Consider the following 23,103-nt stretch of genomic DNA (forward strand, 5'->3'; position numbering starts at 1 on the left):
CTGATTATTAGGTGATCTGCAGTATCACCTATAATGCAGATATATACCTGATTATATGGTGATCTGCAGAATCACCTATAATACCGGTATATCAGAAGCTGATGTGACAACAAATAGCAATGTGTGATTGGTGCAACAGTAGTACTGATAGGTTTAGCAATACCTCACCAGAGGAGCTGGTGGGTACTAATAGTGATGTCGCGAACCTCCGATTTTCGGTTTGCAAAAGTTCGCGAAAAAGTTTGCGAACCGCAGAAGACTTCAATGGGGAGGCGAACCTAAAAATGTAGAAGAATTTCTACTGGCTGGAAAAATTATATAAAACAAATTTCAAGACATCTAATACCTGGAGGAAGTCCCTCCTACCGGAGGGAGGAGAGTCTCATCTGCCAGGGAATTATAGTATTTCAAGAGCCAGCTTACATACTGTGGCTGGGAATTGAACCCAGGTCTCAGTGTATGGTAGGTAACTAACATATCCATTATACCACCAACACTACTAGCTGAAGCTAGCCTAGCATGGACCATTTATGCTCAATCCAAGAAAAAAAATAGACAAGACAAATAACATTTATATCACACTTTTCTCCAGGCAGACACAAAGCGCCAGAGCTGCAGCCACTAGGGCACGCTTTATAGGCAGTAGCAGGAAGACTTGCCTAAGGTCTCCTACTGAATAGGTGCTGGCTTACTGAACAGACAGAGCCGTGATTCAAACCCTGGTCTCCTGTGTCAGAGGCAGAGCCCTTAACCATTACTCCATCCAGCCACTGCTTAAGGATTTGTAGCCAGGCATGGCCTTGCCTTTTGTGTTCAACAGTTGTCAAGAGAAAAATTACATTTATATCGTGATTTTCTCTTGGCGGACTCAAAGCACCAGAGCTGCAGCCACTAGGGCATGCTCTATAGGCAGTAGCAGTCTTAGGAAGACTTGCTTAAAGTCTCCTACTGAATAGGTGCTGGCTTGCTGAACAGACAGAGCCGAGATTCAAACCCTGGTCTCCTGTGTCAGAGGCAGAGCCCTTAACCATTACACCGTCCAGCCACTGCTTAAGGATTTGTAGCCAGGCATGGCCTTGCCTTTTGTGTTCAACAGTTGTCCAAAGAGAACCCCAGATAGCCAGGTAGATTCATCTCTCTCTCTCTCTCTAGTAGGGATGGTCACTGCTTTCCGCAGAATTGTATTTTTGAGCATAAATGGATTGAGCATAAATGGTACATGCTAGGCTGGCTTCAGCATGTAGTGTTGGTGGTACAGTGGCACTGTGCCACCAACACTACATGCTGAAGCCAGCCTAGCATGTACCATTTATGCTCAATCCATTTATGCTCAAAAATACAATTCCGCGGAAAGCGGTGACCATCCCTACGAGAGAGAGAGAGAGAGAGAGAGAGAGAGATCTACCTGGCTATCTAGGGTTCTCTTTGGACAACTGTTGAACACAAAAGGCAAGGCCATGCCTGGCTACAAATCCTTAAGCAGTGGCTGGATGGTGTAATGGCTAAGGGCTCTGCCTCTGACACAGGAGACCAGGGTTCGAATCTCAGCTCTGTCTGTTCAGTAAGCCAGCACCTATTCAGTAGGAGACCTTAGGCAAGTCCTCCTGACACTGCTACTGCCTATAGAGCGTGCCCTAGTGGCTGCAGATCTGGTGCTTTGAGTCTGCCAGGAGAAAAGTGTGATCTAAATTTTATTTGTCTTGTCTTGTCTAATTTTTCTTTTGGATTGAGCATAAATGGTCCATGCTAGGCTAGCTTCAGCTAGTAGTGTTGGTGGTATAATGGATATGTTAGTTACCTACCATACACTGAGATCTGGATTCAATTCCCAGCCACGGTATGTAAGCTGGCTTTTGAAATACTGTAATTCCCAGGCAGATGAGACCCTCCTCCCGAGGGTAGGAGGAAGGAGGAGGGTAATTAGTGTAGGCAGATGAGTGAGTCAAACGGCACAAGGACCTTGCCTTGTATAAGGGGTGGGGCTCCAAGAGTGAGTGCAGTCTGATTGGCAACAATGTGCCTGCTGACTGTGATGTGGAGGGTCAAAGTTTTGCTCAATAGAGCTTTATGGGGCGAATCGAACTTCAGGGAAAGTTCGCCTTTGGCAGGCGAATGCGAACCACCGAAGTTCGCCGGGAACCGTTCGCCGGCGAACCATTTGGGACATCTCTAGGTACTAACAGTACAGTGCCTCTCACCAGAGTAAAGGGCCCTCTGGTGAGAGTAGAGTAGTCAGACAGATCGGGTTGGCAACAGACAGACAGATGCAGTACAAAATCGGAAGGCAGAGACAGGAAAGTATAAACAGGCAGAGTCGGCAGCAAGATCAGATGGGCAGAGGTACGGATTCACTAAGCAGAAGAGTAGTCAAAACGAGCCAGAGTCATGCACAGATAATAACACAGTAATGAATAATCTTTAAGGCTATCAAACAATTCCTATCTTGTGTGAAATCCCCGGTTTCCTCCCGGATCAAAGCACACCGGAACTATCTAAGGGTCTGAGCACTAACACCAAGTATTCGCGACAGCAGACAAGTTGCGAGTGATTCAGCTAGGTTTATGAAGCAGAGGAGATACTTCTGGCACGCCCCCTCCTATCAGCCAATGAGGAGAGCGAGCGTCTCCTCTGACGTCAGCTGACCGGCCGCTCAGCTGACGCGCCTCCTCCCCGCATAAAGGTCCCGTCTGTGTGCGCGCGCACACGACAAAGCAACCCTATGTGCAGCCGACAGACCCGTCCTCGGCGTGCTAGACGCCCGAGGCATGGATATATTGCTAGACAGGGAGCTGGAGGCAGCCACGGTGGTAGCGCTGTTCACCGCAGCTGCCTCTCCAACGTTTGTTACAGTACCCCCCCTGAGGCGTGGACTCTGGACACGTCCTGCATGGCTTCTCAGGATGCACTCATGAAACTTTTTCCTAAGTTCCTCAGCATGCATGCGATGACCCGGCACCCAAGATCTCGCCTCAGGCCCATACCCCTTCCAATGAACAAGGTACTGTACCGAGTTACGAACCCGCCGAGAATCCAAAATCCGCTCAATCTCATACTCAGGTTCCCCATCAATCATCTGGGGGTGGGGGGGGGGAGAGGAATCCACATACACAGCTGGCTTCAATAAAGACACATGGAATGACTTAACACCTCTCATACTGGGTGGTAGTGAAATGACATAAGTGACATTATTAATCTTTTTAGACACGGGGTATGGGCCTATAAATCTGGGGCCCAATTTTGCTGATGGCTGTTTCAGCGCCAGATGTCGGGTAGAAACCCACACCATGTCTCTGGGTACAAAGTCCCACTCTACAGATCGCTTTCTATCAGCCTGCTTCTTCTGGGCCTGAAAGGCCTTTTCCAGGTTCCTTTTGACCATGGTCCAAATCTCCTTAAAAGATCCCCGCCACTCTTCCAGAGCAGGGAAAGGAGAAGATACCACTGGCAATGGATAGAATTTGGGAGATCTTCCCGTCACCACCTGAAAGGGAGAAAAGCCTGAAGAGGAACTTTTCAGGTTGTTATGCGCAAATTCTGTGAATGGCAAGAACTTTGCTCATTCTAACTGTGCGTCAGCCACATAGCATCTAAGGAACTGCTCTAAAGACTGATTAACCCTCTCAGTTTGCCCATTGGTCTGTGGGTGGTAGCCGGAGGAAAATGACAGGTTCATTCCAAGATGATGACAAAAGGCTCTCCAGAATTTGGACACAAACTGGACTCCCCTATCTGACACCACATTTTCTGGTATGCCATGTAGGCGGAGAATGTGTTGAATGAAGAGATCCACCAGTTCCTGAGCAGAGGGGAGTCCGTCCAGTGGAATAAAGTGAGCCATTTTGCTGAACCTGTCGACTACCACCCATATGACTGTTTTCCCCTCGGACCTGGGGAGTTCGCCCACAAATGGGTCCATGGTTCCTCAGGTACTGGCAAAGACTGAAGGGTGCCCACAGGAGCCTGTCTGGATGGCCTATTTCTGGCACAAACTGTACAGTTTCTGACAAACTCCCTACAATCTAGGACCAGTGATGGCCACCACACACACCTAGACAATAGATCCTGCGTTCTGGCCACCCCAGGATGCCCTGCATTTTTATGTGCATGAAACAATTGTAAAATTTGTAGACGAAAATGAAGTGGCACAAATAGAACTCCGTCAGGTTTCCCCTCAGGAACATCCTGTTGATAGGGCCCCAAAGTAAGCGACCAATCCTCCCAGGTCTCGGTGGCTGCCACGACAACTTTTTCTGGCAGTATGTTCTTAGGAGTTGGTGGCTGTACTGTCTCGGGCTCAAAACATCTAGACAGGGCATCTGCCTTGACATTTTTACTCCCTGGCTTATACGTGATGATAAATCTGAATCTCGAAAAGTATAATGACCAGCGGGCCTGTCGAGGACTAAGCCTCTTGGCCCCTTCAATATATTCCAAATTTTTGTGGTCAGTATAGACTGTAATCATGTGTTCTGCCCCCTCGAGCCAATGACGCCATTCCTCAAACGCGAGTTTAATGGCTAACAGCTCTCGGTTACCGATATCGTAATTTCTCTCCGCGAGAGAGAATTTACATGAGAAGAAGGCACATGGATGCAATCTGCCCTGGAAACCCGAGTGTTGAGACAGCACAACCCTGACCCCAATCTCTGATGCATCCACCTCAACTATAAAGGGACAAGCGACATCGACATGCCGCAAAATAGGAGTGGAGCAAAACAAGTTCTTCAGAGATGAAAAAGCAGAATGTGCTTCGGGTGACCAATTATAAGTCAGCTCCTTTTTTTGGTGAGGTTAGTGAGAGGTGACACTACAGAAGAAAATCCCTTGATACATTTTCTGTAATAATTGGCAAAGCCAAGAAATCTTTGGAGTGCCTTCAGCCCCATGGGCTGTGGCCACTCCAAAACGATAGCTACTTTTTTGGGGTCCATGGAGAGTCCTGAGGTTGAAATAATATACCACAAGAAAGGAACTTCCGACACCTCAAAAAGACATTTCTCAATTTTTGCATATAAAGAATTCTGTCTCAGTTTTTTCAGGACAAACTTCACATGTTTTCTGTGTTTAGCTAGACTGGGTGAGTGTGATACCAGTCTGAAGAGCTTGTGTGAATGACTGGCTGTTAGGAGAAAGACACATTAGGAAGCTAGTCTGTAGGCAGATAGGACATATTTTTGTATCTCTTAGTGTAGTGATGCACCATTCTCCATAGAAAACCATGGACAGACCAAGAGGTTACTACAAGTTATGTAAACATGTTGTTTGCACTGCAATCACGCAGTGATCACGAGGTATGAATCATATTTCCAAGTTGTGGATAGGCTGATGGCCGACTATATCCTATCACAGCAAGTACTGAGCATGCGTGGCACGTGATATGGTTATATAACATTGTGTTGCAATAAGCGCGTAACCCTGAATTAACTGTTTCAGGGATTGCACGACTTAACCAGAACTAGTTCTGTTTATGAAAATATTGACTATAAGTCATCCAACCGTAGTGAAGCTCGTGCCTGAGCACCCCCAGGGTGCAATAGGGAAAATGGGTGGAGCTATGAGTATAAGAAAGAGAGATTTCCCTTGCTCTGATGGGACTCTCCACTACTGACGAGTTGTGTGATGTTGTGTATGCGCTGCCTCCTGACGATCGCTGGTCCCCCGATACGGAGTGATGATGCAATATCCGGTAATGTATTGATTTTTTTACTCTATTACTTATCCATGATTCACTGCTATACCTGTAAATAATGTAAATAATTGAATAAATATCCTAATACAGTGTGAAGTTGTAAGCTATGTATTTACCCAGCCTGTAGGCTGGTGTGAGTCGAGTGTGAGGCCTTAGCAACGCCAAAAACATAGCATTACAGTGAGAAAATCAGTAGGTCGTCCAGATATACCAAGACGAATTGTCCCAGGACCTCTCGGAAAATCTCATTGACCAACTCCTGGAAGACGGCAGGAGCGTTACACAACCCGAAGGGCATAACAAGGTACTCGTAGTGCCCGTCAGGTGTGTTAAATGCCGTCTTCCATTCGTCACCCTCCCTTATGCGTACCAGGTTGTATGCCCCTTTTAGATCAAGTTTAGAAAAGACACATGCATCAGTAACCTGGGAGAACAAGTCGTCAATTAACGGGAGTGGGTAACGATTCTTTATGGTAATTTTATTCAGTTCTCGATAATCTATGCAGGGGCGAAGCCCACCGTCCTTTTTATGAACAAAAAAGAACCCAGCTCCGGCCGGAGACTTAGAAGAATGGATGAAACCTTTGGCAAGGTTTTCTTTAATGTAGTCCTGCATAGCGAGTTTTTCAGGAGCAGACAGGTTATACAAATGACCTCTAGGGGGCATACAACCAGGCCTTAACTCAATGGGGCAGTCAAAACTTCTGTGTGGGGGAAGTTTGTCTGCCGACTTAGGACAAAAAACATCAGCGAATTCTGCATATTGTGCAGGTAACCCTTCCACCTGAATCCTGGTGGTGCAAATAGCAACTTTCTCCATACAATGATGATGGCAAAAGGAAGACCAGCTTAACAACTGGCCGAAGCTCCAGTCTATCTGAGGAGAATGCTTTTGCAGCCACGGCATCCCAAGGATTACAGTGGAAGTGGCCAATTTAAGCACAAAAAATTGTATTCGTTCTCTATGCAATACCCCCATATGACATAAAAAATCTGGAGTTTGAGACAGGGGCTTACTCCCTTGAAGTGGAGAGTCATCCACTGCAGTGAGAACAATCTGTCTGTCTAAGGGGAGCAGGGGAATCCCCAATTTCTGAACAAAATCATAATCTATAAAATTGGCGGCTGAACCCGAGTCTATAAATGCCTGGGTTGACCGGACTTGATCTTCCCAGGAAATAGATAAAGGGAGTAGTAACCGATTATCAAGTAGAGGTAACACTGGCTCGCCTAGGGTAGTACCTCTAGCTACTCCTAGGCGGCAGAGTTTTCCGCCTTCTTAGGACAGTTCTGTACTATATGGCCTTTTTCTGTGCAATATAGACAGAGCCCCTCCAACCGTCTCTGATTTTTCTCGACCTCTGACAATTTTGAATGTCCAATCTGCATCAGCTCATCCTGAGGAAGAGAAGGGGTAGGAGAGGTGACAGGAACAGACCTCACAGAGTGTCTACCATGAGCTTGCCTTTGATAACGAATACGGCGATCTATTCTTACTGCTAGTGAGATCGCATCATCAACAGTCTTGGGTTCAGGATGACTTAGCATTACATCTACAACTGGGTCGGATAATCCTGATAAGACACAGTCTAATAAGGCAAACTACCTAGCTGATACTGCCCACCGTCTAAACTCTGCAGCATAGGTTTCAGCTGTGTTATGTCCCTGCCTGAGACTTTTAAGATTCCTCTCAGCAGTGACTGCGATATCTGGATCATCGTACATGATAGCCATTGATTTGAAAAAACTCCGAACTGAAGTCAATGCCTCATGACCACCAGGAAGACTGTAAGCCCATGTCTGTGAATCCCCTGATAAAAGTGTTTTAACCATTTCAGCCCGCGGGGATTTTTCACCTTATGCATCGGAGCAATTTTCACCTCCCATTCATTCGCTAATAACTTTATCACTACTTATCACAATTTATTGATCTATATCTTGTTTTTTCCGCCACTAATTAGGCTTTCTGTGGGTGGTAAATTTTGCTAAGAGCCACTTTACCGTAAATGCATTTTAACAGGATTAATAAGAAAAAAAGGAAAAAATTCATTATTTCTCAGTTTTCGGCCTTTATAGCTGTAAAATAATCTACGCTACCATAATTAAAACCTATGTATTTTATTTGCTCGTATGTCTCGGTTATTATACCATTTAAATTTTGTCCCTATCACAATGTCTGGCGACAATATTTTATTTGGAAATAAAGGTGCATTGTTTCCGTTTTGCGTTCATCGCTATTTACAAGCTTATAATTTAAAAAAATGTTTGTAGTATACCCCCTTCAAATGCATATTTAAAAAGTTCAGACCCTTTGGTAACTATTTATGTCTTTTTTTTTTTTTTTTTTTTAATTGTAATTTTTTTTTCCATTAAAATTTTTATTTGGAGAATATTTTGGTGTGGGCATAAACAGTTAATTTTTAATGTTGTTATCTGTGTAAATTGTAATGTTTAAAATGTGTAGCTGTAGTTTTACTATTTGGCCACAAGATGGCCACCTTCATTTTTGTTTTCCATCCTTGTACTTCCTGCTAAGCGGAAGTACAAGGGCGATGCGGAACTCTCTCCGGGCAGAAGAACTGAAGCCTCACAGGTGAGCGCTTCGGTTTTTCTGCGGGGGAAAGGGATCGGTGATCGGGAACCATGTTCCCTTTCACTGATCCCAGGGCTACCGGGCGGCACAGCGGGGATGCGGGGGGGCACCCGCGATCGCGGGCGGGAGCGCGCCCAAGCGCGGGAGCGCTGCAGAGCTACCGCCCGGACGTGAGCTTCACGTCCGGGCGGCGGAAATGGTTAATGAAGGTTACCCTCTGACTCTCAGTCCCTGATGAAACAGGTCTCATCTCAAAGTAAGAAAGGCAGCGGTTTCTGAAATTCTGAAAATCAGATGTGTGCCCTGAAAACTTTCCCGGCATGGGCATTCTAGGCTCTATAACTGGAGGGGACTGCACTGGTACCGTTGCAGTCTGGAGGGTGCGGACCACCCCAGACAGCTGGGTGATCTGAGTCTGTTGGGTATTGACCAATACGGTTAAATTGTTCACCGCTGTGGTCAAGGCCTCAACCTGGTTACACAGTGCGTCCATAGACATTTTGGTCTGCTGTTCTGTAATGATTTGTGTCAGCAAGGAACAGAATTCTGATTATTAGGTGATCTGCAGTATCACCTATAATGCAGATATATACCTGATTATATGGTGATCTGCAGAATCACCTATAATACCGGTATATCAGAAGCTGATGTGACAACAAATAGCAATGTGTGATTGGTGCAACAGTAGTACTGATAGGTTTAGCAATACCTCACCAGAGGAGCTGGTGGGTACTAATGGCCCATACTCACGGGCTACTTTTGTATCCTGTCGCTAGCACACGGGAGCGTGTGCGCGACAGTTCGGCGACAGTTCGTCGCCAGGTCCCTCCGTATACACACGTTGAAGAGGGAGACAGAAGCTGACGCCGACGGTCCTCCCCCCCGTTGGAAGCGCCGTGAATTCTGTATTGGTTGCTGTCGCTAGTCCGCATACACACGCGGACTAGCGACAGTTGTGGCGAAGTTGCGACGGCAACTGTCGCCATGCGATTGACCGCGCCAATCGCCTGGCGACAGCAGCGACGAGCGACGGTTCGGGGTGCGCGCCTCATACTCACGGGCGACCTGTCGCCGCAAAACGCGCATGCCACGTGGTTGCGGCAACAATTGTAGCCCGTGAGTATGGGCCATAACAGTACAGCGCCTCTCACCAGAGTCAAGGGCCCTCTGGTGAGAGTAGAGTAGTCAGACAGATCGGGTTGGCAACAGACAGACAGATGCAGTACAAAATCGGAAGGCAGAGACAGAAAAGTATAAACAGGCAGAGTCGGCAGCAAGATCAGATGGGCAGAGGTACGGATTCACTGAGCAGAAGAGTGGTCAAAACGAGCCAGAGTCATGCACAGATAATAACACAGTAATGAATAATCTTTAAGGCTATCAAACAATTCCTATCTTGTGTGAAATCCCCGGTTTGCTCCCGGATCAAAGCACACCGGAACTATCTAGGGGTCTGAGCGCCAACACCAAGTATTCGCAACAGCAGACAAGTTGCGAGTGAGGCAGCTAGGTTTATGAAGCAGAGGAGACCCTTCTGGCACGCCCCCTCCTATCAGCCAATGAGGAGAGCGAGCGTCTCCTCTGACGTCAGCCGACCGGCCGGTCAGCTGACGCGCCTCCTCCACGCATAAAGCTCTGTGCGGGCGTGCGCATGCGACAAAGCAACCCTATGTGCAGCTGACAGACCCGTCCTCGGCGTGCTAGATGCCTGAGGCATGGATATATTGCTAGACAGGGAGCTGGAGGCAGCCACGGTGGTAGCAATGTTCACGGCGGCTGCCTCTCCAACGTTTGTTACAAATAGACAGTTTTTGTGTCTGCTTATAGGAGGTAAGTCCACTGCTGCCTCCAAAGCAATTTTAAACTTTTTATCATATTGATTGTATCCTGTTGGTGCCTCTGTTCCTTTCTAGATAGCACGGTGGCGTAGTGGTTAGCGCTCTTGCCTTGCAGTGCTGGGTCCCCGGTTCGAATCCCAGCCAGGTCAACATCTGCAAGGAGTTTGTATGATCTCCCTGTGTCTGTGTGGGTTTCCACTGGGCACTCTGGTTTCCTCCCACATCCCAAAAACATACAGATAAGTTAATTGGTTTCCCCTAAAAATTGGCCCTAGGCTATGATACATACATTACACAATATAGACATATGACTATGGTAGGGATTAGAATGTGAGCTCCTCCGAGGGACAGTTAGTGACAAGACTATATATACTCTGTAAAGTGCTGCGGAAGATATCGGCGCTATATAAATACTAAATAATAATAATAATAATAAATCAGATGGTGGTCTCTTTGTACTGAACCTTCTCAAATACTATAAGGTGTCCCAGCTAGCCCAACTCCCTTTAATTAATGCTAGCTTTCATACCCCTTCCTGAGTAAATATTGAGAACAAGATTATAGCTCCATTCTCCCTTGGGGCCCTGGTCTGGTCGCGTAGACCTCTTCCTATCTCTGTTACCTATGGATCCCCAGTAACTAGTCATACCTTTATCATCTGGTGCAAAACTCATTTTAAATTTCACTTACAATCATATGCCTCCCCGCTTACAGAATTTATAGGGAACCCAGACTTCCCAGCAGGAATTATTATTATTGATTTATAAAGTGCCAACATATTCGGTGGCACTGTACAAAGTAAGAAACGAACTTGGGGTACATAATAATACAGACAATAGTATACATCAATATACAAGATACATAATTAGTGACAAAATACAAAAAAATGATACAGAATACAAAATACAGAATTGGTAATGACAGTGATAAGATTAACATGATAAATAAAATGTATAATGATTTCCAAGACACAAAAGGGGGAGAGAGCCCTGCCCTTGCGAGCTTACAATCAAAAGGGAATCGGGGGGGAAACAAGAGGAGGGGTAGTATACAACAAATATATAGAGGCAGTGTGTTTTAGGATACCTAGTAGGAGTGCAATTTGGCCTTAGGACAAAGGGAAGTGGTCTAAGGTAGCGCATATGCTTGTCGGAACAAATGAGTTTTTAGAGAGCGTTTAAAGGTAACAAAGGTTGTCGAGAGACAGATGTGTTGCGGTAGGGCGGGTGAAGCATGGGCAAAATCTTGTAAACGTGAATGTGAGGAGGTAATTCTAGAGGAACACAACAGAAGATCATGCACAGATCTGAGATTGCGATTGGGTTTGTATCTGGAAATAAGTGAGGATATGTACTGGGGAGAGAGATTGTGGAGAGCTTTGTAGGTTAGGGTTATGAGTTTGAACTGGATCCTTTGGTTAATTGGCAGCCAGTGAAGCCAGTGAAGAGCTTGACAAAGAGGGGCAGCAGAGGAAGATCGAGAAGAGAGATGAATGAGACGAGCAGCTGAGTTCAGTACCGACTGGAGCGGGGCCAGTCTGTTAGAAGGTAGTCCACAAAGTAGTATGTTGCAGTAGACCAGACGAGATATTACAAGAGCATGTATTAACATTTTAGTTGTGTCTTGAGTGAGAAAAGGTCAGATGCGAGATATGTTTTTGAGTTGGAGATGGCAGGAGCTGGTTATGGAGTGAACATGAGGCGTCAAAGAGAGATATGAGTCGAATATCACCCCCAAGCACCGAGCTTTGGGAACTGAAGTTATGGGAACCAGAAGCTTTTCTCAAACTAAAGGCATTTTGATGCTTGCCCATTTGACTGTAAACAATAAACTACCTTCTCGTACGCAATTAATGGCTAAGTTCCAAATCCCAAACTCCGAATTGTTTAGTTGTAACCAACTATACTACTTTTTGGTTTCTATTATGAATCCACGCATAGAAATTAAAAGTTCCACTTTTGAAAAATTCCATAATCTAAACCTATTAGTCATTTCTATATTCTATTCTTAATTAGCTAACCTAAGCCCATTTTAAAATGGGCTCTAGATCTGTTGGTGCGCATGCGCATGCTGGGAGCACACTTCCGCCGCTCACACGCCCACCGTGTGTGCGCACACACGCCAGACGCGCGCACATGCCTGCCCGCCCCTTGGCCCCGTCCTTCCCTGCAAGCCGCGGTCACTCCCTCTCCGTGTCTCTGCATCCCTGCACATGCACAGTTGCGCAAAGCACGGACCTACACATACACACACACAAACACCCTGTGACGCAGAGACACAGGGGTTTTATATATGAGGATACTCCACCAGAGAATTCTCACTTTTCCTATCGCACTGGCTGAGAATCAGATTTGGGCATAACTTTTGATGATGAAGATTGGTGCTAGTTTTTAGATACTTTATCAAAAGGAAGTACGCATTCCTCTAATATGGAAGTATCTATCCGGCTCTTACATAGAACATATCTAGTACACCAAAAGTTGGCTGAAGTCTGAAGTGAAAACAAACTTACGAGATAATGGTTTGCATGTGTAGGACAGCTAAGAAATAAAACATTAGCAGCAGAGATAGGAGTCTAATTTTGTTTCCAGTACAGGAAGAGTTAAGAAACTTCAGTAGTTATCTATGCAAAAGAGCTTCTGTGAGCAAGTGGCAGAGAGCTCTGTCTTCTGAAACTTTTATCTCAACTGTCTCTCACTGTATCTTGTTTGTGTAAGGTTTACTACAGAGGAAAGTTGGAAAGGTCATTAGCTTTGCTCTGTGAAATCATTTAAAATACTCAGTGTAGTGTGTAAAATGCAAATATTAGACAATGTTGCAATGTTATAAAAAAAAAAAGCTATATAGCTGAAAATAATAATATGAGACTTTTCTTTGCTACTAGTGTTCTATTAATTATTTGCAGTACACAACCAATTCATTATATCATAATTTTTTTTCACTTCAGTGTCACTTTAACACAGTGCCTACAGAATATACCCTAGATTTATGTACTTGTATGTTATCGACATTATTTGGATCCAAACATAATCTGCTATGATTATAGCTACTCACACAGGGCCCCTTCATTTATTTTGCACAGGGGCCCACTGTTGGCTTCGTCCGCCACTGTGCGGCAGTCCTGTGGGCGAAAATGCCTTGTTGATGCTAGAGGTCAGAGGAGAATGGGCCGACTGATTCAAGCTGATAGAGCAACGGTGACTGAAATAACCACTCATTACAACCAAGGTATGCAGCAAAGCATTTGTGAACCTACAACACGCACAACCTTGGGGCGGATGGGCTACAGCAGCAGAAGACCCCACCGGGTACCACTCGTCTCCACTACACATAGGAAAAAGAGTCTATAATTTGCACGAGCTCACCAACATTGGACAGTTGAAGACTGGAAAAATGTTGCCTGGTCTGATGAGTCTCGACAGAGTCAGAATTTGGCGTAAACTGAATGAGAACACGGATTCATCATGCCTTGTTACCACTGTGCAGGCTGGTGGGGATGGTGTAATGGTGTGGGGGATGTTTTCTTGGCACACTTTAGGCCCCTTAGTGCCAATTGTGCATCGTTTAAATGCCACGGGCTACCTGAGCATTGTTTCTGACCATGTCCATCCATTCATGACCACCATGTACCTATCCTCTGATGGCTACTTCCAGCAGGATAATGCACCATGTAACAAAGCTTGAATCATTTCAAATTGGTTTCTTGAACATGACAATGAGTTCACTGTTCACAGATCTCAACCCAATAGAGCATCTTTGGGAGGTTATGGAACGAGAGCTTTGTGCCCTGGATGTTTATCAGCATCCCACAAATCTCCATCAACTGCAAAATGCTATCCTATCAATATTGGCCAACATTTCCAAAGAATGCTTCCAGCACCTTGTTGAATCAATGCCTCCTAGAACTAAGGCAGTTCTGAAGGCGAAAGGGGGTCAAACACCATGTTAGTATGGTGTTCCTAATAATCCTTTAGGTGAGTGTATATCCCACATGTCCTAATGTTTGCTTTCGTGGATGCCACTCACCAGGTACCATGTATCATATTTGGTGGGAATGCCCTAAGGTTTCCAGAATCTGGTCTAAATTTGCCACGTTGTTATCACATATTTTCTCCATATCAGTTAAAAAAAGATCCACAGGTTTTCCTACTGGGTCATAAATCGAATCAAGTGAAGCATGCTGTACATAAATTAACTCAACATATTGTAGCTTCTACTAAGCATTACATTGCTTCACAATGGAAACAACATTACATTATTTACAGTGTCCCGCATATTTTTGTTATCACTTACTGATTGGTGATTAGCATATGTAGCACACTGTGCAACTGTGCGTTACCTTCAGTCAGATCAGACAGTCAGTGTGCGTTGAAAAAAAAATTAACAGTGTGAGTTAAATACAATGATGGATGTCTCTTGGGTGCCCACAAGAGAGGAACAGGAGGAGGAGAATTCAGAGAGAGAACCAGAGCCTTGGAGGGGGAAGAAAAGGTTAGGAAGCAGGGAGAGGTCATAGGGGACAGGAGGCAAACAGCAGGGTGTAACTTCATCACTTGTGGTCAGCCAGAAAACCCATCTGGCACTAGCACTGGTTAGTAGGAATGTCTATGGGGAGATGGGAAGAGAAGAACCGAGAGCCAAAATATAGTGTAGTAGATTTTGATAATGGGAAAAGTAAAGCAGAGTACAATAATATACTCACAAACACGGGTTACCTCCAGGTAACCACTATATAAGCAGGTGAGGAGATTAGCCTGTCCCCACTCAGGATTAAGAAGTCGCTCTCTGTAGACAGGAAAAATGGGGTATCCCCCTCCACCAAGGGTGGATATTCGATATGACAAAAAACAGAGGCGCCAAAAGAATAAAACCAATGTTTAAAAAGTTTAAAAATTGCCGGGGAGGCAGTGGTGGACTCACCTCCAGCAAGCAGACACAACAAGCTGTGTATTTAGAGCAAATTTAAATTTATTGGTACACTCCGGGGGGCAGTCGCAACGCGTTTCGCAGGCAAAAGCCCGCTTCCTCAGGCAATAGTGGGCGGAGTACACAACTGTGGACAAGAGGCATAGTTGGTGTATATTCGCAGACATATACAAAGGTAAAAATGACAGACAGAGTAGTAGTAATCGGTACAAAGTAAATAAAACGAATATACGGTGTCAACAATATAAACAAGTGTGGCAAGTACAGGGTGGGACCACTTAAATATGCGTATATTTGTCAATGTATATATAGAGAAAGAGCATATGTACTAGTATGTATAGTATCCAATGTTGGTGTGGATAGGGGGATGGGGTATGCTATAAAGGGTTAAGAGTTAAGAAATGGAGGGGTTGAGGAAACTTAATGGTATTCGCGTGGATAGAGATATATTTTGTTTTTGGATGTGGGAGATGGATAGTATAAGGTGTTTATTTGGGGGGATGTCGGGGTTAGTGATCCATTATTATTTAAAGGAGGGGGGAGGGAGAAACGGGGACAGTCCACGGGTGACCTAAGCATAGGGAGTGAAGCATTGGGGGTATGGAATGTGTGGGGGAGTAATTTGTATCATGTGCCAATAAAATGCTGTGGAGTGCGGGGTAGATATAGGAGAGAGGGAAGGGTATGTTCCTGTGTGTGTCATGGTCGGCTGGGGGTAGTGGGGAGAGTATTGGGAATCATTAGCCCAATCTGACGCCATGTAGTGAACAATTGTAATGAAAAAGATCAATCAACTTACCAGCATTAGGTCCGGGTGACACCTGGCGCCTCGTTGTCATGGTGTCCCGGACCTGCTGTTTAAATATGGCTCGTTGCAGTGTCAGAGCCTATCAGCGGGCGGGGAAAGGCGGCTCCACTCTTCCGCCTTACTCGTGCGTCCAGAGTGACCCACTCGCAGGCGCAGTGCATCGCCGTCACAGTAAGGGCGGAAGCCTCCGGGCGGCGGAGGCTTACGTGTGACGTATTGCGTGCACACCGCGCATGCGCGCGATGTCACCCCGGCCATATTTGATACAGGCAGAGTGGCCAAAGTAGCGGATCTAGCCGCTATGAGACTGTCAAGTGGGTTATTAGGATATGAGATCAATTAGTTGCTTGCGCCCAAAATGAAAAACCCAGTATTCATTTCATTTATTATTTTGATGGCCTGCTTACGGGGTTATGTATTTAAAAAGTATCAAATAGTATTAAAAAGGGAGTTTTGGTGCCATCTAGTGGGTGATAGTAGGTAACTGGATTTTTTTGTGAGAAACCCACTCTCATTTGTATCCAATAGACCACCGTTGTGCTTCTAAAAATGATATTAAAACAAATAAATAAAATAGCCAAGTGCATTACCATAGTCTCTTAAGAGCATTACATAAATAAATATATAAATAAATAAATATATAGGTCTAGATAAAACAGGGAATTGACAACATATTCATTATAAATGTGACAATAACATAGACCTTTGCATAAAAATATATTAAGAATGCAAGAACGTTGAAACATCATGAAATTATATGGTAATGGTAGTACACAAAAAAACATAGTGACTACAAGAATGATAAAAGAGGCGACCGGTTAAAAATCAAAAGAGATTTTCTGTAGGTTTGTAATTAGTAGATTTTTTCAGTAAATTTTTTCAAGAATTTCGTTGAGGCCCTCTGGAGCGAGGGTCCTCAACATTTGGATCCAGAACATTTCTCGCGCTCTAAGTTTATTGAAGGCGTCCGGTTGTTTTTGTCATATGGGGAGATGGGGTATTTTTACCTGAGCCAATAGGTGCTCATCTGTGATGCCCGCAGACTGTTGCATCCTTTTAATCTGGTCAGTCACAGTGAAGGCACCATCATTGACATCAGTGACTTTATACCTTAAATATCTTTTCTGGAGTGTCCCGTGTACCGTGTCCTTAAAGGGAAGGTCCAAGCAAAATAAAAAAATGAGTTTCCCTTATCTGGGGCTTCTACCAGCCCCATGCAGCCATCCTGTGCCCTCGTAGTCACTCACTGCTGCTCCAGTCCCCCGCTGGCAGCTTGCCGACCTCGGAGGTCGGCGGGCCGCGTTGCGTACATTTTTACGCATTCCCGCTAGTGCAGGAACATTACACATACATTTTTACGCATTAGTGGTGCAATGCGTAAAAATGTACGCATTGAACCACTAATGCGTAAAAATGTATGTGTTAATGTTCCTGCACTAGCAGGAATGCATAAAAATGTACGCAATGTGGCCCGCCGACCTCCGAGGTCGGCAAGCTGCCAGCGGGGGACTGGAGCAGCAGTGAGTGACTACGAGGGCACAGGATAGCTGCATGGGGCTGGTAGAAGCCTCAGGTAAGTGAAACTCATTTTTTTATTTTGCTTGGACCTTCCCTTTAAACCAAGCCATGAATGGGATGGAACGTGAAGAAGAGGAAGATTTTATGCTGTCGCCACTTGAAAGGGGGCCAATGTCATCAGCTGTATATGGGCAGAGGGATGAGTCTGAAGATAAGTCAGAGGAGGAGGATGATGACTGCTCATCTTTTGGGGGACCAGGATTTTGTCAGCTGCTGGGGGGGATCAAACCTTGATGGAGGATGCTGCTCTTGATGAGAAACAGGAACTGCTGTCCTCTGCTTCAAACCTCATTAGAAAGGGGCAGTTCATGCTGCCATGTCAGAGTCAGGACCCCGTATCAAATTCATGAAGAACACTGGGTGGCAACTTTATTAGACCCTCGGTACAAGCAGAAAATGGCAGACATGCTACCAGACTCTTTGAGGGTGGCCAAAATGCAGCACTTCCACACCAAGCTGAGACAGATGATGTATTCCACTTTTCAGGGTGATAGTAGCACAGGAACATCCATTTTCAGCCAAAGTGGTGCCAGGAACACTCCAACGACTGCAAGAACAGGGTGATAGCATATTGAAAGTGATGTGGTGATCATGCCCAGTATAAGAGCCTTTTTCTGCACAAAGCCTCAACAGGGCGCTTCATGACCCACCCTCAAGGAACACCTCGACCCACAGGTATCCAACTACCTTGGGTTAACGATCACTGTGAACAGTCTGAGGAGTGAGGAACTTCTGTACTTCTGGGTGTGTATGCTTGATTTGTGGCCAGAGTTGTCACAATTTGCCATAAAGGTATTGGCGTCAATGGCGTGCAGTGCCTCAAGTGTCCTGTCAGAAAGGACATTCAGTGCAGCTGGAGGGATCGTGGCAGACAAGTGAAGTCGCCAAGCACACAGCAGTGTGGATTATTTGACATTTATCAAAATGAATGACTGTGGATACCAAAGGGTTACAGCACAGATGTATAATATGGTCCTAATTTATTTGGATTTTTACCTATTATTACCCTTGCTCATGCCAGATACTGCAGGCCCCGTGTCCGCCCTGGCCACAGGCACAGCTTTACTGCTTCATTCGCCTCCAGCCAGTATGTCGCTTGGTCCTACTTTAATTGACTTTACTCCCACTCCCTCCCCCCAAAAAAAATATGCAAAAACTTATAATTATTATTAAGCTGATACAAGCCAGTTACTACAGGCCTCACTTCTGCCCTGGCCACAGGCACAGCTTTCCTGCTCTGGTCTGCCACAACTCAGTCTGTCACTTGGTCCTACTTAATTTGGCTTTAATTCCCCTCCCACCTCCAAAAAAATAATTATTATTATATTATAAGCTGTCAAGCTGGGTGCTATCTCCTCACCATGGGCAGCATGGTGGCGTAGTGGTTAGCGCTCTCGCCTTGCAACGCTGGGTCGCCGGTTTGAATCCCAGCCAGGTCAACATCTGCAAGGAGTTTGTATGTTCTCCCTGTGTCTGGTGGGTTTCCTCCAGGTACTCCTGCTTCCTCCCACATCCCAAAAACATACAGACACGTTAATTGGCTTCCCCCTAAATTGGCCCTAGACTACAATACATACACTACACAATACATACAGTACATAGACATAGGGCTATGGTAGGGATCAGATTGTGAGCCCCTCAGAGGGACAGTTAAGTAACAATATACTCTGTACAGCACTGCGGAAGATGTCGGCACTATATACATACTAAATAATAATAATAACCAAGGGTTACAAACACAGGTGCCCCTCAAGGCTGTGTCCTATCACCCGTCCTGTTCTCCCTATATACAAACAACTGCAGATCCATGGTAAACTCTGCCAAGGTCATCAGATTTGCTGAAGACACCATAATCATTGGCATTGTCACCAAAAATGACAAGCAAGCCTACCGTCAGCAAGTGGATAGAATATGCCACCGGTGTCAAGAAAACAGACTGGTTCTCAACACAGACAAAACTGTTGAGCTGATTATTGACTTCAGGAAGTATGCAACCACTCCACCCCCAAACTTTCACAGAAGTCAAAAGAGTACCCTGCGTCCGTCTATTGGGCACAAGCATCTCTACACAACGACCTGAGCTGGAAGGCAAACACTGCCTCTACCCATAGGGAAGCCCAACAGAGACTTTTTTTCCTTTGCAAACTGAAGAAGTTTGGTATTGCCCAGGAGCTTCTGTTTAAGCTTCTATTCCACCTCTATAGAATCTGTTTTTTTCATCCTGGTCTGGTATGATGGCTCTTCAGCCTGCAACGGACAGAAATTAAAGATAGTCATCATATCGGCATAGAAAATCATTGGGAAAACCCTCCCCCCACTGGACCTCCTGTACAATTCCAGACTGCAATTCAGAGTGGTGAGGATTGCCAACAATTCCTCTTACCCAGTCCACTGCCTTTTCAGTTGGCTCCCTTCAGGTCAAAGGTTTTGGGCTATTTCCAGCAGGACCTCAAGGCATTGGAACGCTTTCTTCCCCTTGGCTGTTGACCTGCTGAACTCTTTTCACACACTTGCCACCCCCTAGAGTTTGACTCTTAAATATTGTACAGTATATTACTGCCTGCACAATGTATTCTGCTGCTACACTGCTGTATATTGTGTTTACTCTTCTGTATACTGTATGTCATATCTTCTATCTCTTACTTAAGTCTTGCAATGTGCCAAATTCAATTCTGGGCATAACCCAGTCATGCTGGGCAAATAATAAATGATTCTGCTTCTGATATTATTACCCTGGTGCATGCTAGTTACTCCAGGCCCTATGTCTGCCCTGGCCACAGTCACAGCTTTCCTTGCCTGTCCACCACCACCACCAGTATGTTGCTTGGTCCTACTTCAATTGGCTTTACTCCCCCCCAAAAATGTATTATCATAATTATTATTACCCCTGTGCATTCCAGTTACTAAAGGCCTCATGTTCACTTATTATTATTACTATCTTGGTGCATGTCAGTTACTACAGACCTTTTTATGGCCTCACCTACTGTCGCTGCTATTTCTAATACTAATGTTCCACTGAGGTTAGGTACTAGGTACTAAAAAAATAAGAGGTACTATGGGTCAAGGTGGTACATCATCCTGTGGCCATGGCATATGTGATTTTATGCAGAAGAACGCTATGTAGTATCCAGAATGCAGAACAAGTGGTTGATTGGCTCACTCAGCATTTCACCTCTGCATGCTAGTAGTAATCATTAATTAAATTAAATTTAAAAAATGGGCTTGTTACACAAGGCCTCATGCCTGCTTTGGGCACTGGGGCAACTATCCTGCACCCCACCTGCAGCACTCAGTAAGTAATTTGTACCTACTAAGATGGGAGTGTGCCACATTGTGAGCCTGCCAGGAATGTAAGAAAAATTACATCACTAATTAAATAAAATTTAAAAAAATTCTTAAAATACAGTGTCACAGATATAATTGAATACAAGGAATACATTCTTGTAATCTCCCATGGTACAGCGGGACAACACCTGTCTAAGCAGGATGGACACAAAAGGAGTAGAGATATCTGGACACCTTACTTACAAGTGCCAAATTTATACACACGCTGGTCCATTCAGTGTAGCACAGGGGCAGCCCCGTACATTTAAGTGCAAGGGAGTCACAGACCTGTTAATGCTTGATCTCGCGTGGCTGAATGGTTGTGAAACTAGTTAGCATGGGGAGGAAGAAGTTCCTGTAATCTCCCATGACCCAGCAGTATGCCGTGTGTATAAGCAGGACAGACGCAACAACATGAGTAGAGACGTCCGGACAAAAATTAAATTTACAAATGTAATTTTTTTAGAAAAATGGAACATTTCAATTAAAAACTTTATTAAAAATGTGATGACATACAATTTTTTAAATTGTAATACATACATTTGGAAAAAACCTTTTCTTCAAGCCTCTGAGGACTGGCGTTCTCTTACGTCAGGCAGGAAGGATGGCGTGGCTGTGTAGAGTGAAGTCATTAGCAAGGTGGCACATTCAGTTAAAATATTTGAAAGGTTGAAATTTCAGGTCACAAAAACGTTCAAAATGTAATAGATACATTTGTAATGACGAGCATTTTTGGCCTTTGCAAAAGTCACTATATATATTCGGTATACAGTATATATCCATTAATTTAGTTGACTCCGATTCTTTGTGATCATATGTACTTTTGCACGCCAGAGGTGTCTGTGAGACCAAAGTATCTGGTAGTTGTAGTAGTTGTAGTAGTAATATTAATAGTATTAATAGTATTAATAGTAGTATTAACCATTCTAGTGAACACTTAGCCTTATTTCTTTAACCACTTCAGGTTTCTGAGGTCTTAACCCCTTAAATGACTCTGCACCGTCTATATTTACAACTAAGCCGCACTTGTGGCTGCCTTTTCCTGATGCAGCATAGTTTTAACACCCGGAATCACCTGAGCACAGGACACAGTAGCGTATTTATGCTGTCTTTAGAGATTGGAGTTCTTTGAATTAGTCAGGAGCCTTTTTCTTTGGCTTCTGACCGCTCAATCACTGTGAGGAAATCACAGTGATGGGGAAATTGAAAAAGAAAAAAAAAGCCTCTGTTCCACAAAGGGACCAGAAACTTTAGTATGTAATGGGTAAAGGTTCCTGGAAATTTTGGTATTTCAGCTGTGTTGCTATTGATACAGAAATTTATCTTACAATACTTATGCCACTATATATATATATATATATATATATATATATATATATATATATATATATATATATATATATATATATATATTTTTAGGACAACATAGGCTTTCTTTGGGTAATATTTTTGTTCAAGAATTGTTCAATTTTATAGTTATTCTACATCGAAAAAATAGACGTAAATGCAGAAAATAGGCTTTTTTTTTATTTTTCCACTGACAAGTACCACAGTTATTGAACACCTCAAAATATATTTGATACTAGTTGTGCATTTAACAGACCATTATCTCCAGCCTGTAGTGATTGGATGCGATAGCATGAACAGATTGGGGAGCCCAGTGCTGTACAGGATGCATCACTAGGCAAAAGCACAGTGATGCATCTATACCGCGTTGGGTCCTCGACTGTCGCCCTAATGACTGCATCCACTCACTATGGGTGGCAGTCATTAAAAGTGCCAACAGATTTTAAGGCCAAGATAGGTGACACAAGGAGTTAATTGGCTTAGTAGGGGTTAAAACTTTAATACAGGGAAACATTCTTTTTATTCTTCAATGTGACACTGTCATGTTAATGAACTTCAAGAAACTAAAAACTTTGTAAACAACTTGTTTATTAACTTTATTGATTTACTTGCAAAATGTGTGCACGAGCGTGTGCATGAGCGTGTGCAAATGCGACGGGGGCACGCATGTGCACAAGCACATGGAGGCAGCTATTAAAGCAGGACATGAGTCCAGGAACTTACAGGAGCACTAATCTGGATGTGAGACTCACGTCCAGAAACCATAAGGGCTCGTTCAGACTATACGCACTGCCGTGCGCATTTTGGCAGCACGTATAGTGTGCGACACGCAAGAACGGTAGAAGGGCATGGACAGCCCTTCTACCGTTCCCATCTGCGCGATTGCGCTATTGCGTGCTGCACACATTTTTGGGAGTTGCAGCGCAGATCCCATTAATTGTAATGAATGGGATCTGCAGCGCAGCGCATAGTAGCGCAGATGGCGTGCGATCGGACGCGT

At 44.6% G+C, this 23,103-nt stretch overlaps 1 protein-coding gene across 3 annotated transcripts in view; it reads left to right on the plus strand.

Annotated features, from left to right (window-relative positions):
- ABCA13 (ATP binding cassette subfamily A member 13) overlaps positions 1-23,103 on the plus strand; it is a 770,386-nt gene that overhangs the window by 195,617 nt on the left and 551,666 nt on the right. The window lies entirely within an intron of this gene.

This window comes from Hyperolius riggenbachi, chromosome 5, assembly GCF_040937935.1.
Source record: "Hyperolius riggenbachi isolate aHypRig1 chromosome 5, aHypRig1.pri, whole genome shotgun sequence".
Lineage (NCBI taxonomy): Eukaryota > Metazoa > Chordata > Amphibia > Anura > Hyperoliidae > Hyperolius > Hyperolius riggenbachi.